This window comes from Triturus cristatus, chromosome 8 (genome assembly GCF_964204655.1).
Source record: "Triturus cristatus chromosome 8, aTriCri1.1, whole genome shotgun sequence".
NCBI lineage: Eukaryota > Metazoa > Chordata > Amphibia > Caudata > Salamandridae > Triturus > Triturus cristatus.
Genome location: NC_140591.1, coordinates 1,501,805,176 through 1,501,823,167, shown reverse-complemented (window position 1 = coordinate 1,501,823,167; position 17,992 = coordinate 1,501,805,176). Strand labels below are relative to the sequence as shown.

Genomic DNA, 17,992 nt, shown 5'->3' with positions numbered 1-17,992 from the left:
TCCATTTAGTTCCTCTCCTTCATGTGACTTCCTTCCTGTTCACTGTAATATCAATATAATGTATTACACCCCTTAAACGAATTTGTGCTAAAGTTAGACAGGTGCTTTGGTGCAAACATTTCTGAGTCTGTCTCTTCTAAAATAACAGATAGTTCATGCAATGCACTGTTGTTAGAAATCACATTCTACAAGAAAAGTCAGAGAGCACTTCATAAAGTATATATGAGGAGTACATTTGTCACATCCTTTTACCTGTGGACGAGAGTCGACGAAGTCTACAAAACAAAACAAAATGGAAACAGACACAAAGAAGGTTAATAAATACTGCAGTTAAAATATCTGTTGATTATTGATAATTTGAAAAGCAAAAGTAATCACATCTCTTGCATATCCTGTCTAACTGAAGTTGTCTCTCCCTTTGAGTTCCTCCTGAAAATAATCAGATGTGATATAACAACAAGAGGGGCATACTTACCTGCTGTTAAGTTGTTAAACCAAAATTCCGATCATGGAGTTGATTAGCAGATAAATGCTGATGGCATCTTTATAGATAATGTCTGAAGTTAACTTAAAAGTACCCACTGTTGTACCTTTGAAACACCCATGAATAGGCTGGGCACAAGAGAGTTTGGCAATGAATAACAAAACAAAGGACCTCTCCCTGAGGTTCCGGTATTAAAGGCTCTTCAGACTGCAAAATGCTCAAAACATTGCACAAAACAAGAGCGACAATATTTAAAGGGGGTGTGCAAAGGTCAGCTTTAGTTTTTCTCGTGCAAGGATTTAATGCATATGATTTTTGCATGGTGAGCAAAAAAACGATGGATTTAGGCCCAGATCTCTATACTGGGGTGAATGTATGACATTGTTCTGCATTCTGTCCATCAACTGTTGTGTTTGCATTTGTCACCCCGAGTGGGACGGGTATGCTCAGACGTGAGTCCCGTGCTCTCCATGCCACTGGAATCAAGCTATCCTGGCTGAAGAGGGGTGAAACCCCGAAACCGGTCCTAGGATGCTTGTTTCCAGTCCAGGGAGGACCTGGCTTGGCAGTTCGGGCTGGACTGTTCCCATGAGGCACAGAGTCAAGACTGATTTGCATATGGCTGGGTTCAAACTGGAATGGCATGGTGAGCAAAAAAACGATGGATTTAGGCCCAGATCTCTGTACTGGGGTGAATGTATGACATTGTTCTGCATTCTGTCCATCAACTGTTGTTTTTGCATTTGTCACCCCGAGTGGGACGGGTATGCTCAGACGTGAGTCCCGTGCTCTCCATGCCACTGGAATCAAGCTATCCTGGCTGAAGAGGGGTGAAACCCAGAAACCGGTCCTAGGATGCTTGTTTCCAGTCCAGGGAGGACCTGGCTTGGCAGTTCGGGCTGGACTGTTCCCATGAGGCACAGGGTCAAGACTGATTTGCATATGGCTGGGTTCAAACTGGAATGGCATGGTGAGCAAAAAAACGATGGATTTAGGCCCAGATCTCTGTAATGGGGTGAATGTATGACATTGTTCTGCATTCTGTCCATCAACTGTTGTTTTTGCATTTGTCACCCCGAGTGGGACGGGTATGCTCAGACGTGAGTCCCGTGCTCTCCATGCCACTAGAATCAAGCTATCCTGGCTAAAGAGGGGTGAAACCCCGAAACCGGTCCTAGGATGCTTTGTTCAAGTCCAGGGAGGACCTGGCTTGGCAGTTCGGGCTGGACTGTTCCCATGAGGCACAGGGTCAAGACTGATTTGCATATGGCTGAGTTCAAACTGGAATGGCATGGTGAGCAAAAAAACGATGGATTTAGGCCCAGATCTCTGTACTGGGGTGAATGTATGACATTGTTCTGCATTCTGTCCATCAACTGTTGTTTTTGCATTTGTCTCCCCAAGTGGGACGGGTATGCTCAGACGTGAGTCCCGTGCTCTCCATGCCACTGGAATCCAGCTATCCTGGCTGAAGAGGGGTGAAACCCAGAAACCGGTCCTAGGATGCTTGTTTCCAGTCCAGGGAGGACCTGGCTTGGCAGTTCGGGCTGGACTGTTCCCATGAGGCACAGGGTCAAGACTGATTTGCATATGACTGGGTTCAAACTGGAATGGCATGGTGAGCAAAAAAACGATGGATTTAGGCCCAGATCTCTGTACTGGGGTGAATGTATGACATTGTTCTGCATTCTGTCCATCAACTGTTGTTTTTGCATTTGTCACCCCGAGTAGGACGGGTATCGTCAGACGTGAGTCCCTTGCTCTCCATGCCACTGGAACAAAGCTATCCTGGCTGAAGAGGGGTGAAACCCCGAAACCGGTCCTAGGATGCTTGTTTCCAGTCCAGGGAGGACCTGGCTTGGCAGTTCGGGCTGGACTGTTCCCATGAGGCACAGGGTCAAGACTGATTTGCATATGGCTGGGTTCAAACTGGAATGGCATGGTGAGCAAAAAAACGATGGATCTAGGCCCAGATCTCTGTACTGGGGTGAATGTATGACATTGTTCTGCATTCTGTCCATCAACTGTTGTTTTTGCATTTGTCACCCCGAGTGGGACGGGTATGGTCAGACATGAGTCCCTTGCTCTTCATGCCACTGGAATCAAGCTATCCTGGCTGAAGAGGGGTGAAACCCCGAAACCGGTCCTAGGATGCTTGTTTCCAGTCCAGGGAGGACCTGGCTTGGCAGTTCGGGCTGGACTGTTCCCATGAGGCACAGGGTCAAGACTGATTTGCATATGGCTGGGTTCAAACTGGAATGGCATGGTGAGCAAAAAAACGATGGATCTAGGCCCAGATCTCTGTACTGGGGTGAATGTATGACATTGTTCTGCATTCTGTCCATCAACTGTTGTTTTTGCATTTGTCACCCCGAGTGGGACGGGTATGCTCAGACGTGAGTCCCGTGCTCTCCATGCCACTGGAATCAAGCTATCCTGGCTGAAGAGGGGTGAAACCCCGAAACCGGTCTTAGGATGCTTGTTTCCAGTCCAGGGAGGACCTGGCTTGGCAGTTTGGGCTGGACTGTTCCCATGAGGCACAGGGTCAAGACTGATTTGCATATGGCTGGGTTCAAACTGGAATGGCATGGTGAGCAAAAAAACGATGGAATTAGGCACAGATCTCTGTACTGGGGTGAATGTATGACATTGTTCTGCATTCTGTCCATCAACTGTTGCTTTTGCATTTATAATTTTAAATACTTCACAAAAGGCAATCCTCCCTATAAAATTCACCACTCACTCCATACACCATCATTGACCACTGATACAACAAATAATTTGTAGGTCGATAACCAATGTGTCTTCCTAGAAGTGTATTCAGAAAATAAAGGCATATCTTGAGACGTGACGTCCCACTCATGGCTAGTGAAACTCACCAATTGGGAAAATCTTCTGAATTTGAATTTTTAATTTGATTTTAGAAAGGGCATATAACCATAAAGGCATCAAAGCACTATAACCATCAAAAGCAAACGGGGGAGACCATCAGAAGGAATTATGGTTGCAAAAAGAGGCACGCTTTTATGTGCCTGTGGAACACGGATAGGAATTATGGTTCACAATATGTGCAGGGAGAGTGTTCCAAAGGCTGACCACTGCCTTAGAAAAGGCACGCTCGCCCCATCTTGACTTCCAGAACCTGGGAACAGTCACTTTCCACTGATCAGCCGATCTCAACTGGATTGTTTTTGTGCAGAAAGGTGCCCTTTCCTGCACAATAATAATCCTTTATGCAACACAGGCACCCTTGAATCCTGGTGCAAGGGTGAATGTGTTGGCGCTAGTAAGGCAAAATGGCACTACTGCAGGAGACAAATTAGGAATGCACAGTATTCTTTTAAATAAGGTGCATTGCTGCCCTTTCCCTGTCATGCAGTACAGTGCAGCAAGATGACTTTCTGTGCTGCACTGTGTGACAAAATTAGTAAATATGCCCCAATGTTTCCAGACTTTTATTTGTGCCACAGAAGTGTTTACTTTGGAGCCACAAGCAGAGCACTTCATATGCTAATGGTTAAGTACCCACAGAATATACATCCCATATTTAATCACTTTTGAGTGGAGGACGACAAATTATCATCCTCTGCTCTCCATCTGTAGTGTGGAGAGTGTTACCTGGTGCTCCTCTGTACTTGAAAGGAAAATGCACCTATTTTAAAATTAGAAGCTTTTTGTTTTCAAAAATCTAAGTCGGGATGCAAGGTAAGCTTTGCTCGCATCCCCAGCTTGATTTTTTTTTATTTTGCTCTATCATAGTACATCAAAGTGAAAGCAAACTGTACTAATGGAGTGGGGGCACATTGCTTCACATATAAAAGGCATCATTAAAAAGGGGAAATTGTCCTCTTTCCACTGCTGTCTCTCCCTACTGGATCCCTGCCTGGGAATCACACTCAGCACAAGATCTCTCTGCAGGGATCTTCCCCACTAGACATCAATTATCTTTTCTTTACGGGATGGTAGCGGCCCCTCTGGGCATGGGCCTGTGCTTCCCTGAGGAAAAGAAAGCCAGGTAGACACAAAGAAAATGAACACTTAATTGTTTTGAGGGGAGTGGTCCCCTACCTTGGACAAATTATATTTTCTATCCCCCGGGGGTTTGATGGGGTGTATATCCCCAATGTGCTCCCCAAAAGGGAAGAAAATCCTTTAGGTGCAAGAGAACTGCACAATTCTCTGTTTAGTGGGGTGCATTCCAAGGGCATGGGACTTCACACTCCTTACCCTAGCACAGCAGTCTTTCTGCCCCCTGTGGGGTAGATAGTTTACCACTAATCTTCTCTGAGGGCAGAAAGCCTTCTTGGCCACAAGGGAATATTTTTGATTGACTGGTCTGGCATTGTCCTTTGTTCCTCCACACTCAGCATAATCATTTTTTTTACCCGCAGTGGACTTATATGGTGTGTTTACCCCCAACCTCCCTACTGGGAGAGGTAGAAAGCACCCTAGACAACCATTGAATATTTTGAAGTTATTGTTGGGGGTTTTGCTCCCACTGGACATGACCTATGCACTCCCCACCTTGAGAACAACAGTCTTTCTGTCCCCCTACGGGCAGATTGGGAAGGTTATCCCCAATCATCCACAGGGAAACACATGTCCACTAAACACCAGGTAAAAGTAGACCGAAAAAAGGTGTGGCAGTTGGCTGGCCAGATATTGGGATGTGACTCTGCCCCAGACAGTTTTACTGGGTTGATTGGGAGACTTACTGCAATTCTGCCCTGTGGGGTGGTGAAGGGAAGCCCACTATCTACTCAGGTACGGCTCGAGGGCAGTGCAATTGGTGATACCGTACCGGGTGCTGACTATGTACTCAGGTCCGGCTCTAGGGCATTGTGATTGGTGCTACAGCACTGGGTGCTGACTTTGAGGGGGGCTGTGTTTTTAAGTACAATATGGTTTTAAAAGCACCTTCTGCCGCATTCCTTGCCTCCATTAATTTTCAGGCAAATATTAAAATGTTAAGATAACTGGTGAATAATGGCCTTATTGCTGAGAGACCTGAGTTTTGTCTAGCTGAAGTTTTGACTCATCATAAAGTAGTACAGAAGGTTAAAATGCCAGCTGCAATCATGTGTAGCATGCAGATCACAAAGTGCATGCAATGTAAATGTGTCAGTGCGTTACAGCTTCTATCAGAGAGACCCTTCTGTTACTTGTAGTTTACAAGTTTAAATCCTGATATAGAACAGTGAGCTATTAATTTTCATCAAAGATCTGCATGCAATCTGCAAGGTATAGATTAGAGCGTATGATTTTTTTTCTCCATTCTTTCGTTATTCTAAGGTTGCAAAAAGGTTTCACTTGGGTAGAAATCAATTCTTATTAGTAAAGCAACCCCCTACCATGGTGTTACATTTTAAATTCTAAGTTTGTGCTTCTCCAGACCAAGCACTCAAACAATACTGCCTACCAGTATGGATAACTTGTGACCCCTACACCTTCTAGTCCTCTGTCTGATATAACATTTCCTATACACAGATTTACACACTTATGATTAATTGTCTCTGTGTAATGTGTATGCAATGTAAAGGGCACTGACACCTTACACTGATATGAGAGGCACTATAAAACTAAGACTCGAAGGCCATTGTTGGAAGGTGGTAGTGAGGGAATACATGGAGAAGGAGGTCATTGTCGCACCTGGTGTCACCTTTACAAAAAATAATGGGGTGACCCGGTGTCCCTCAGAACCTGGGTATACGTATTATATGAATACAATGGTTCTGTCGGGGAAGTTTCAATTGCTTTAGGGTGTTCACAGTATAAATACATTACATGTAACACATATCCATAAGTAAATATAACAAAACACACCCAAGCTGAATTTTTCAATCGGTATTATTTTTAGAAAAAAGGAAATTACAAATAAACAAGGCTACAGTTATACAATTGACAAATTTGTGAAGAAAGAGTGACATGTAGTGGTAAGTACAGACGATACACTGTAGTATGACAGATAGAGAAATCACAAAAAGGTTATTTTAGGGGGGATACAAATTTTGATTATGTCCATATGATTGATCACATATGCTTCATCATCATGTGTAAGTTAATTTTTGAACTGAAGCGTTGTGTAGACTCATAGTATGCGTCGACGTTTCGACCCTATGTAAAGCGCAATATTTAATACGCGTCACGGCGGGTCTTCCTCGGGACAGGGGGGTAGGTGTGTAGCCTATGGAATAAAATGAAAAGCTGATTTGGGGGTGTGTGTTTAAAAGAACAGAAATAAATGGATGTTCCATTAGGTAGTGGTGCTTACCCTGAGCAGAGGGTCATGAATCACTGCGCATGCGTTGGGTTTCTTAGTCCAGCAAAAAACGATTTAGACCTATAGGGTGATAATATAGTTTATAGAACTCCCAAGGTTGTGATAGCTTAAAGCGCAAGTTAATCACGGAGCTGTGAAACATGGTATTTATTGAGACAAGCCTTAAATGAAAGCAAGTCACAACGGTAAACAATTCTGGCATTTATTTAACCAAACCAACAAGGAATGGAAATATATAATTAATTATTTACTGAAAATGCCAAGGTTAAGTCTAATTAGAGGTGAAGACCTCCGCGCATAGGCAATGCTATTCAAAGTTATTTAATCATGTTGAAAATCCTGGGGCAAGCCTTAAAATGAAAGCAAGTCACAGCGATAAACACTTCTGGCATTTATATAGCCAAACCATAAAATAAGGAAAGCTAATTAATCATTACTACAGAAGCGGAGGTTAAAGAGGAGGTCAGTCTATTTAAAAGTGAAAATTCGAGCATAGACAGTGCTTTTCAAAGTTAATGAAACGTACCTCAAAAGATATAAGAATCTTGGAGGTCTGGGAATAATTTCCAAGGGTTAATCTTTATGAGCCAGTCGGATGATTTACTGCAACATAAGTGAAAAGGAAGGTTTTAAGAAGCGAAGAGCTTCTAGAGGTGGGCTAATCAAAAGATAAGAGCACTTAAAAATGTGAGCTTACCACGATCTGGTGGATGCACGTCTCTTCCAGTTCTCAGTCTGATGCAGTACTGAGGCTGGAGACAAAGGCCTGTATTTAATGACAGATTGACGTGCCTGCAACGTGCACGTTATCCCGTGACGGTGAGAGCAGGGAAAGACAACACCTGTGCTCTGTTACCCTGGAGTCAAGGGATGTGGTGTAAATTCTGAATGGTGCATGTGAAATGCTCACACATGCTCAATTAAGCAGGAGTCAAGGGATGTTGTGTAAATTAAATAGTGTATGTGAAAGTGCAGGCATGATAATCAACGTCAAGCTCACTGTTCAATATCACAATGACATGTGTTTAACAATGGTTTAACACAGATGAAAATTATGTCAATAATTTAAATACAGTCCTGCCAAACATTGAGAATAACATCATTGTTCAATATATGAGTAAAACATTTAGCATAGTGACATGTTTAAACAGATGAGAAAACATTTCAACAACTTAAATAGAGTTCTGCCAAACATTGGACATAATTAATCTAAAAAAAAAAAAAAAAAAAAAAACAATTCAATTAAGTAGTTCAGCGGAATGTGTGATTACATGGCAATTCTATTTCGTGACAACAGTCTAAGGCAATTACGTAGAGGAATTGCGTATATGTACCTCATGGCACATGGAAAGTGGACTAGAGACCTTAGTTGAGATTGCGCAATTTACAAAAATGAATCAGATTCGCCTGTTGTTTTCTAGAGAGCTAGCGTGTTGGTAGATAGAGTGAACCCGGTTGGATATAAGGTTCTACAGTCTTATCATTTGCTTGTATGTCTCCTCCTGTTCGTTCAACCCAGTTTTGACTGAGTCTAGCAGGTGGATCCATCTGCATTCTTTGAAATTAAGTTGTTGGAGTATGCTGCCACCCCTGGGATGTACTGTGGCCTTTTCAATTACCCACCAATGTAGGTCATCTGCAGTGTGGTCATTTGTGGTGAAATGGTCAACCAGGGGAGCTCCCTGGACATTGCATCGGATTCTACTTTGATGCTGCAGGATCCTGGTCTTTACTTTTTGAGTTGTTTGACCCACGTAAATTTTTTCACAGGGGCATTTAATGGCATAAATCACATTGTGACTATTACAGTTACTGTGATGTCGCAAGTGATATGTCTTTCCCAGGTGTTGAAAGGCAGTACCCGTTCGTGTAAATTCACAGGCCTTGCAAGCACTACACTTGAAATGTCCGATTAGTGGTGGTAGATTAAGTTGTTGTCTCAGGTCTCGTGGTTTCTCGGTTTCAAGAAAGGAACTTACTACATAGTCTTTGATGTTTTTGGCTCTTTTAAAAGCAAACATGGGCTTCTCCTGTATCCCAATTTCCGTGCTTACCAAATTCCAGTATTTTAGTAGCACCTTCTTTATTTCATGACTGCGTGTGTTGAAGGTGGTCACACATACCAATTTCTGAGTATCTTCTGTGTGTGGTTGTATTTCTAGGAGAGTTTCTCTGGGTCGATACCAGGCTCTTTTCCGCGAACGATTTAGAAGGCCCTTGGGGTAACCACGGTCCCTTAGTTTCTTTATGAGAATGTCTGTTTCTTTGTAGAAGTCGCTTCTTTTGGAACAATTCCGCCGTAGTCTCAGGAATTGACCATATGGTAAGTTGTCCCTGAGGCATCTGGGATGGTGTGAATCGTATTTCAGGGTGGTGTTTCGCGCAGTAGGTTTGGTGTAAAGTGTGGTGAATAGTCTTCCATCTTCATTTTGTATTGTTAAATCCAAGAAATCGATGGCCTGTTTGTTATGGGTCATGGTGAATTGTATATCAGTTGTACGCGCGTTGAGCCAGGTCTTGAATTCCATTAAGCTTTGTTCATTTCCTGTCCAAACCAAGAGCACGTCATCAATATAACGCTTCCATATAGAAATGTTATTTAGGTAGGGGTTGGTTAAATCGTACAGGTAAGTGTCCTCGTAGTCGTCCATGTATAGATTTGCCAGGCTTGGCGCGAATCCAGCTCCCATAGCTACGCCTTTGCATTGCAGGTAGTAGGTGTTTTGAAAAATGAAGTAATTTCTTTTCATTGCGATTTTAAGTAGATCTACCAAGAATTCAGTAGGAATCCAGACAGGCGATGGTCGTTTGTCAAGCGTTCTTCTTATGACCTGGATGGCATGCTCTTGGGGGATGCTTGTATAGAGTGACGACACATCGAGTGTGGCCAGGATTTGAGTTTCTTTATCGTAAGGCTGATTTTCCATTATCTGTATAGTATGCATTGTGTCACGAAGAAAGGAGCGTGTCTCTATTACAAATGGTTGAAGAAAGCTGTCCAAGAACTGATTGAGGGGCTCGAGGATAGAACCACAGCCTGATACAATCGGTCGGCCAGGTGGATTCTGTAGGTCTTTATGAATTTTAGGAAGAGTGTAGATGGTAGGTATTCTGGGATCGGTTTTGTTCAAAAAGTTATATTCGTGTTGTGACAGAAAGCCGTCTGTCAATCCTTGCTGAGTGAGTGTTTGAATGAGAGCGCTAATTTCCAGGGTTGGGTTTTTTGTTATTCTTTGATAGCTTTCAGAGCAGCTCAATTGTTTGTTGATTTCAGTAATGTAGGCTTGGGTGTTTTGTATTACTACAGCACCGCCCTTGTCGGCTGCTTTGACTACAATTGAAGTGTTTTTATTCAGTGAATGTAGTGCTTGTCTCTCATCTTTGGATATGTTGTGTTTGATGTATTTTTTCTTGTTGAGGAGATCCATTATTTCTTCCATTACGATCTTTTCATATGCAAGGATCTTTTCACTCATTTGGTGCGTGGCAGGAAGGAACGTCGAGGCTGGCCTAAATTCGGTAGCTGATGTACGTTTGGTCCAATTATCATTATTCTTGAAGTAGTATTTAAGGCGTATTTTACGGAAGAATTGCTGGAGTTCGAGTTTGATATTAAAGTTGTTCGGAAAGGTGGTTGGAATAAATGATAGACCTTTACAGAGTATATCGTATTCACTTTGTGTCAATATGTGGTTAGAGATGTTAATTATGGGATCTTTTGGATTAATTTGAGTTGATGGTCGGTGTCTAGTTATTTCAGGTGTTACGTTTCTTGTATTAGTGTTTCCTGGTATTGGTGAGTCTTCGCAGTCATCAATGTTGTGTCCTAAATATTCAAAGTTGGCATCATCTTCATCTTCAGTTTGTTGCATGTCTTGTAATTCTGTTTCGTCTATGGTTATATCCACTAGAGATTCTTCCGGTCCGTTGGTGTCGATGGTCACTAAGGGTCCAGCTGGTCGAGTGACGGCCAAGGTACTGATCTCGCCCAGAGGTGGTAAGGATTCTTGTATAGCTTTGCTAGTTATGGTAGTTGTAGTGTTGTGTTCAATGCGAGTAATCCGTTCATGTTCTTGGATATAGGAGTTCTTTGTAAGTTGGTGATTGTCTTTAACAGTGACTGGTGACTTGTGTAGTATATCAAATTGAGGAAGTACAAGTTCAAGTTCTAAAGTGGTCTCTCCCTCTATCACCACCTGTAGGTCTGTCTTCTTGTGTTGATCTCGCCATGGTTGTCGTTCCTCTGGAACCTTACTCTTGTGTTCCCACGTGGTCTGTTCTGTCCTCGGTTCCATCTTGCTGGTCTGTCCCAGTTGGTGTCCCTGTTCATCCATGTTTGCTCTCCTAAAAAAGGAACACTGCCTTGTGGGTCGTGGAAGCGTTGTCCCTGTTGGTCCTGGAAACGTTGTTCTTGCTGGTAGGGTCTGCTGTTTGTACTTGTGTTCAGTCTTTCACTTCCACTATCAGATCCACTTCCAAACGATGAGTTGGAGAGATTTGCGTATCTGCGGTATCCTTGCCTTCCCCGGGTGGTGTAAAAACCTTGTGCGTCCTGCACGTAGTGGTCCTCACTTAGGTATGGATAGGTCAATTTTTTGTCATATGCTCTGATCTCTTTGCTGAGTTTGTCAAGTTTTTTGTTGAGATGCTGGTGTCACCGGCATTAAAGCCAGCCCTTTATACACCATGGATTTCATTTTTGTTTTAGGAATGACTTTGGATGTGGGAGGGCCTATGAACTACTCCTAAAGCACCAACAGTCTTTCTACCCACCTGTAACACAGAGCATCTCCTTTCCCATGGCTCGCAAGAGAAAATTTGGATTTTATTGAGCGCTGTTTTCACACATGAACTGGCCGACTTCCAAATTATTTTTTACTTGCCTTGCTTAATGAAGGTATTACTTATGCACGAGTTCAGCTGCTACCCAGTGTGACTTACTAACCCAAACATTTCTGAAAACTAGATACCCAGGGTAGGACATGGCGGTGTACCTTACATGAATTCAACATTTATTTTCCACAATGCCTTTTAATATGTAAACTATTTCAGAAGTATTTCCCAACAGAATATAGGTGTTTCACTACTAATTGTGATTCACCAATTAATCCTGATGCGGTCAGGTGCTGTACATATATGGTAGGAGAACACCAGCCAAAAATCCGGGGAACTTGCCATGAGGCAACTACTGGTATTCAGGATCCCTTCTCTTTTGTCATTGCATTAGAGATATATTACTATGCTTGCACATTTAAAACAGAAGGTCACAATTATAGGCCAACGCCATGGACAAATGTGGTGTTTCACACCTAATGGCCCACATAGAAAATCTACTAGCAGCACATCACTCTGTTTCAAAAGTAATTTCCTGGTTGCAATGTAGACACAACAATTGTGCAAGGTGATGACTCTCACAGGAGGTAGTGCTCATGCTGGCTGTGATCAAGAGTATCCCAAAACACTGGCACATTGAGTGTGAAGACTCTGCACCTGAATGTCATTAGCCTTACTGAAGCAGTAATCAGAGAAACGCAAAAGGTCACTCCTGGCCATCAACATTTTTCACCCTTAACAACAGAATCTGCTGACTCACCCTCTCTCCCACAACGTCAACATCAACTAAAGAACAGGGATTAAAAAAGGGCTAATCGGAAACTCTATTAAAATGTCCCCACAGAATTTCTAAGGGAAGCTGAGTATTCATCCTTGGTTATGTCAGTGTCTGGGTCTCCAGATTCAGGAAATACACTTGTACTGCCTGGGAAGCTGTATCCATCTTCCAACCTTTGCTATGCCATGCCAAACAAGGGACAATCAAAAATGCATGCCTCAGTTACCACAGGAAGTTTGGAGGGGAAAGTGTGGTTGATTTAAATCACAGACTGGAGATCTTGTAATTTCGATGGCCAATAGTTGGGCAATATTAGTGGGTTCCTCACTTAAAGAACCTCCCATTTGTTCTGGGTCTCCGTTGTTAATTCTCCCTTGGAGAAGTTTGAACGAATGAATGATTCTTTATTGTTTGATTAATTATAATTATCGTTGGTGTTGGAATGCGGAGCCCATGCAGTTGTACGTTTGTTCCCAGCTAAGGGCAGGATTGGGTCTGGCATCGCCCAATGTGTGTTTGTGGGTCGTACAGTGCAAGGGTTTTGTAGTTAGAGAGGCTGCCTGAGAGGGGCACCTTCTCGTTACTGACTGTGTCATCTGCTGGTGGAGCTTTTGGTGCAAAGGGTTTGCCTCCATTGGGGGGTGTTCATATAAGAAGTGTGTTATAAGTCCTGCTGTTGGGGCCTTTTGGCACGACTTCGGACGGAGACTTGCCTGGTCTGCATTCCATGCACTTCTCAAGGTCTTTTAAGACCTCTTAAGACAGGTTTAAGACAGGTTTGAGATGCTGAAGGGGCTTCTTTTTGGTCATCCTGTGATGGGGGCCTGACATTTACTGGCTGGAGGAAACCGCTACAGGTGTTTCCTTCCTCCTTAGACTTGCTGTGCACTGGAGTGGTGCCCTGGGCTCTGTAGGGGCTGGGGCCTCAGATTGCAGTTGTGTCAGCTGGCTGGCATGAGTATATCTTTTGGCTTATTAGCTTTAGGGACCCTCCCCCTCCTCTCTTAACTGATGGAGCCTTGATACTCTTAGTGCCTCCCTTTCTTCCTGGGGGTCCTCACCAGCCGCCTCTGGCCACTTGTCTTCTGGGGCCTTCCACCAGCCACCTAGAGGCTGATGGTCTTTGGTAGCAATACCCTCTTAACCTCTCCAAAATGACACAGAATTTTCAAATGAAAGTTCACAAATTTTAAAAATTTCTTTAAAAAAGCAGAATCTGAAAATTTTTGTTTGGAAAAACATTCAATTTTACCTTTGTTGGTTACCACAATTAACACTACTTAGTCGTAGCGTCCATATTGTCCAAGATACTATTTAGAACAATAGATCTGCCAAGTTGAAGTAATGGAAAATAAAGGACATGGGTGTAGTCAAAGTTATGTATGGAGGCAGTTGTAAAATGTAGTAGTGTATAAATTCTTGTTTTTCAAGCTTTCTAAAATGACATATTTTCAAATTAAATGTAAAATAAGCAGTTAATTTCAAGCCACCTTTCCCACGAAGTGTCTCAAACGCAATATATTTTGAACTAAGTGTTTCAACCTATACGCCTAGATTGTAAACCAGTTTGACTTATTACTAAGGGAGCTTGCAACCAATGCAGGAAGACATCTGCAAGGCTTCACCGCTACGGGCTGGATAATTGAAAAATTATTAACGCTTGCGCTACAATGACTAGTTGCATGTTGGATGGCATTAATCTAGTCCATGCCAGAAGGTCCAGCTCTGATCTCTCACCAGCCTCCAAACTGGTCCCTTAAAGTTTTATTAACTCTCCTGTAAAAAGTAAGTCTTGCATCAGGGAAATCTGGCGACCGTCCCTGTGGCTCTCTCTCCGCATGTTTATGTGGAGCTCTATCCAGCACTGTATGTGGGTTGATGGTTCTGCGGTATTCAAAGAATCCCATCTGGAACCTGCAGCAACCAATTAACATTAACGGAAAGCACTCCGTCTCACTTATGTCCTACCATCAGACTATGAAGCACCACAACTCAAGATCAGAGCACCACTCTGGTCACTCACTAGGGGTGGGCGGAATTTGCGAAAGCGACTTTCACAAATTATCGCGAAAATGTTCAAAATTATCTCAAACAACCGGAAATATCGCGAAAATGCGGAAGTTTTTTTCCTGCCTGTTCGAGGTATTTTCTGCGTGTTTGCGGCTCGCCAACTTACCCACGCGGTTGCTCGCGGGCGCGGCCATCTTGTTTTCACTCTTCTCGCGGTGCATGATCGCGAGAAGAAAGACGTGATCGCGCGACTAATGACATTGCTGTGGGCGCGAACTGTCACGAGACAGCGCAAATGGCTACCAACAATCCAACATCTTGTGGAGAACGCGACCGGATCGGGAAAACTTGTCGGCGAACACGGGGATTCAGGTAAGGCGATCGCGCGCGCGCGAGAATGTAATATTTTACAGTGCGAGCAAGAAACAAATTATCGCTAAACTGCGGAATGCGGAAATTTTGACATTTTCGCGCTCTCCGCGGAACGCGAAAATGTCAAATTATCGCAATTTCCGCGAGCGGAACGGAAATTTAGCCCAGGCCTATCACTCACACACAACACTAAAACCAGGCCGGCTGAGGGCTCAGTGCAGACACGTTTGAAACCAAGCCCTACCTTACGGTGGTGTAGCGTGATAATGGTCTAATCAAGACCTTTGGCACCCCATCATGGGTATGACTTGCTATATAAATACAATTAAATTACATTACAACAATATAGACATAGAGACTGCCGAAACTACCGAAGGACGTATCTCATGTCGCCTTCAGGGTGTGCAAGCATTTATTTATCTGGAGTTTTATATAGCGCTGCATGTTATCTTATAGTCACTTTATAAATACAGTTAATGAGTGCACAATACATTCAGGGCTTCTGGCAATAGATGTGAATGGAGGGTCACATTATCCAGCATGGTTGGCCAAATAACGTGAGTAGAAAATAGAACTCGTGCAGCATATTCAGCATAGGCTGTACCTATTTTGACATTTCAATACCATTTTTATAAAAAATCTCAAAAGCTCTACATAATTTCAAAATGCACAGGATTCTCCAATACGAACTCCATTAAATATGTTACACACTAACTATTTTATCAACGGTGTCCGTTTAACTCAGATGTAAAATAGTGTATTTAAAGAAGAATGGACATGCAGCTTTATTTTCTGCTGAGTGCAACACTTTTGCAGCACTCAGCAGAAAAAGTTTACTTCTACACAATTTGTCAAAAAAACTGTCTCTTATGGTACATATATCCCATTTATGTTTTAGAACGTTGTCTTCAGTTTACTTTGTAGGGCCTGCATCCTCATTTGGGCCCTAAGAGATGCACAGAACATTACTGCACATTTCCACCATATTTAAAGGAAGAGATGCACTGTAGCCGGATAAGATGCGGTGCACAGGGAGCACCGCTGGTGGAACATTTTCTAACTATGAGCCACAACCCGGATGAACTGCAATGGGTAGTACTAGAGAAAGCAACCCCTGGCCCTAGGGGAGGGAACATTGGTGCTATTCTCAATTTGAGGGAGTGCAAATGGATGTCCCTTCTGGACTCCATTAGGAATGGCCTGAACGAATCAGAAATTAGCCATGCCCAATTTGCTTGCTTGTCATTGGAATAATACATACGTAGCTTCCAAACTCTATTGTCTATCCATGTAATGCAATGTTTCACTATATTGTGTTCTATCATAATAACTGTGGGAGCGCCCTTTTGACCTCCAAACCAGATAACATTGCAACTTGCTTACCTACCATTTAATTAATGCATGCATAACCGCCAACTGATACTGTTTATTCAGTAAATATTAAGTCTCTCTATAATGTGTCTTACCATAGTAACTGTGGGGGTGCCGTTTGACCTTCCATGACAGACATTTCTTTCATGTACTAACCACTCTATATGAGCCATTTTTACATATTGTTAATATACCATCAGATGCAACAAATGTACATTTCAAGACTGAATGATCATACGAACCTGCCAATGTCAACATGCTAACTCGTATGTCACTATCTTTTAGATGCACGTATTGAGCATTATTTAAGAAAAGACTGGCATAATGTTAATTTAGCAGCAACTCGTACTAATGTGTTTTGGTAGATGATACCATTTCAAATTCGGTGTGTTCTTACACATGGCTGCCCTTGACTTGGTTTCATTAACACATTCCTTTTAATATATTGTCCTGTCCATTTACTGGTAATATATTTAGCCTTTCAACTTGTTTCCCTGCGAATCTTTCACAATTACAACGTTCGTCCAAAAATCCCCTGAGTATCTGGACTCGAGTCTTTAGGTGTCGCCTAGGCAGTGCTTGCGCTGTCTCATTGGGACATGCAGTACACACTAAAGTGAGTATAAGCTCCGCCCACTCTCCACCCATCCTTTTCATTGGCTGGTGTCCTAAATGGTGCCTTCCGATTGGTTGTAGGCTTGTTAGTCCCTCCTTATGATGGACATGTCTTCATTTGTGTCCTTCAACGGCTATTGGCCCCTTTACTGCACAGACTACTTTCTTCCAATGCCTTCTCACACCCCCATACTATTGCATTGCCAATGCTTGTTTTATTTGTCTCTGCCAATGCTTGTTTTATTTGTCTCTGCCAATGCTTGTTTTATTTGTTTCTCCCTGAGATCTCTGGTTAATTATTTAGGATTAATTCAGCCCACGCCACAGATCTTCTTTTAATTATTTATAATTAATAATTAATATAGCCCAAGTCGAGGATTGAACTCTGGTCTCCAGCTCCAACGTCGGCAGCTTTATATGTTACGCCACCGCTCCTCGCTTCAAGACAAGCCCCCCTAAAGGGGTTTATCTTTGTTTCCATTGCGTGCACTTTACAGTGCCCCTGGGGCAAAAGCAGAGACCTACTAGAGTGCGTCTCTATCAGAATGCCCTTTGCGGTCCCCCCGGGGCACAAGCAGGCATCCACTTCAGCATGCCTAAGCAAGCGTGTGATGAGTGGATGCGTGTGTGTGTGCATGCGCACGCGAGGCTGCAGGAGTGGACGGATGGTGAATTTCACGATCGCCAGGCAACCCAGGATGTTTTAATTTTTCTGCTGTCATTAGTGCATTACATTTATCCCATTACTCAGTCGCCCTCACAGCAGGTTCAGATCTGCATCACCTCTCATCCATTTTGAACGCTTCGTGAGATTTGCACTTAAAAACATGTTGAAACTTGGAACATGTGGTTTAATGTACAAAAGCCAATTGATTGCCTTTGTCGAAGCCTCTTTAAATTGTGACTAGGTGCAGAATAAAATAGTTTGTATTATATTACAAGATCACCTACGCCGCGCCCTAATTCTCGGGAGTTGTGCTTAGTGTGGGAAGCTGCAGCTCCTGACATCAGATTAAGAATGTGGAAAAACACAAATCTAATACTCGTTCCACTCAGTAACCTGCCATGCCTGCCTCGAAGGTAGGTTTAAGGTTACCATGGTGACGAGTGTGCCTAAATGTGTTATCAACTCCAGGCATGCAGAGTCAGTCATGAGCCGTCAAAAATAAGAACTGAACAGGCCGTACTACTGTCCGAAACATGACAAAGCTGAGACTGTACCCTGATTCACTAGATTTAGGCTTCTGGC

The 17,992-nt window shown here is 43.1% G+C and overlaps 1 long non-coding RNA gene across 2 annotated transcripts in view; it reads right to left on the bottom strand.

Moving 5' to 3' along the window:
• Nucleotides 1-17,992, bottom strand: part of LOC146806012 (uncharacterized) — a 910,525-nt gene that overhangs the window by 877,262 nt on the left and 15,271 nt on the right. For both annotated transcript variants that reach the window (XR_014967539.1, XR_014967540.1), the window contains exon 2: nt 253-275. This is a non-coding gene — a long non-coding RNA (uncharacterized LOC146806012). The remainder of the gene's footprint in view (nt 1-252; nt 276-17,992) is intronic.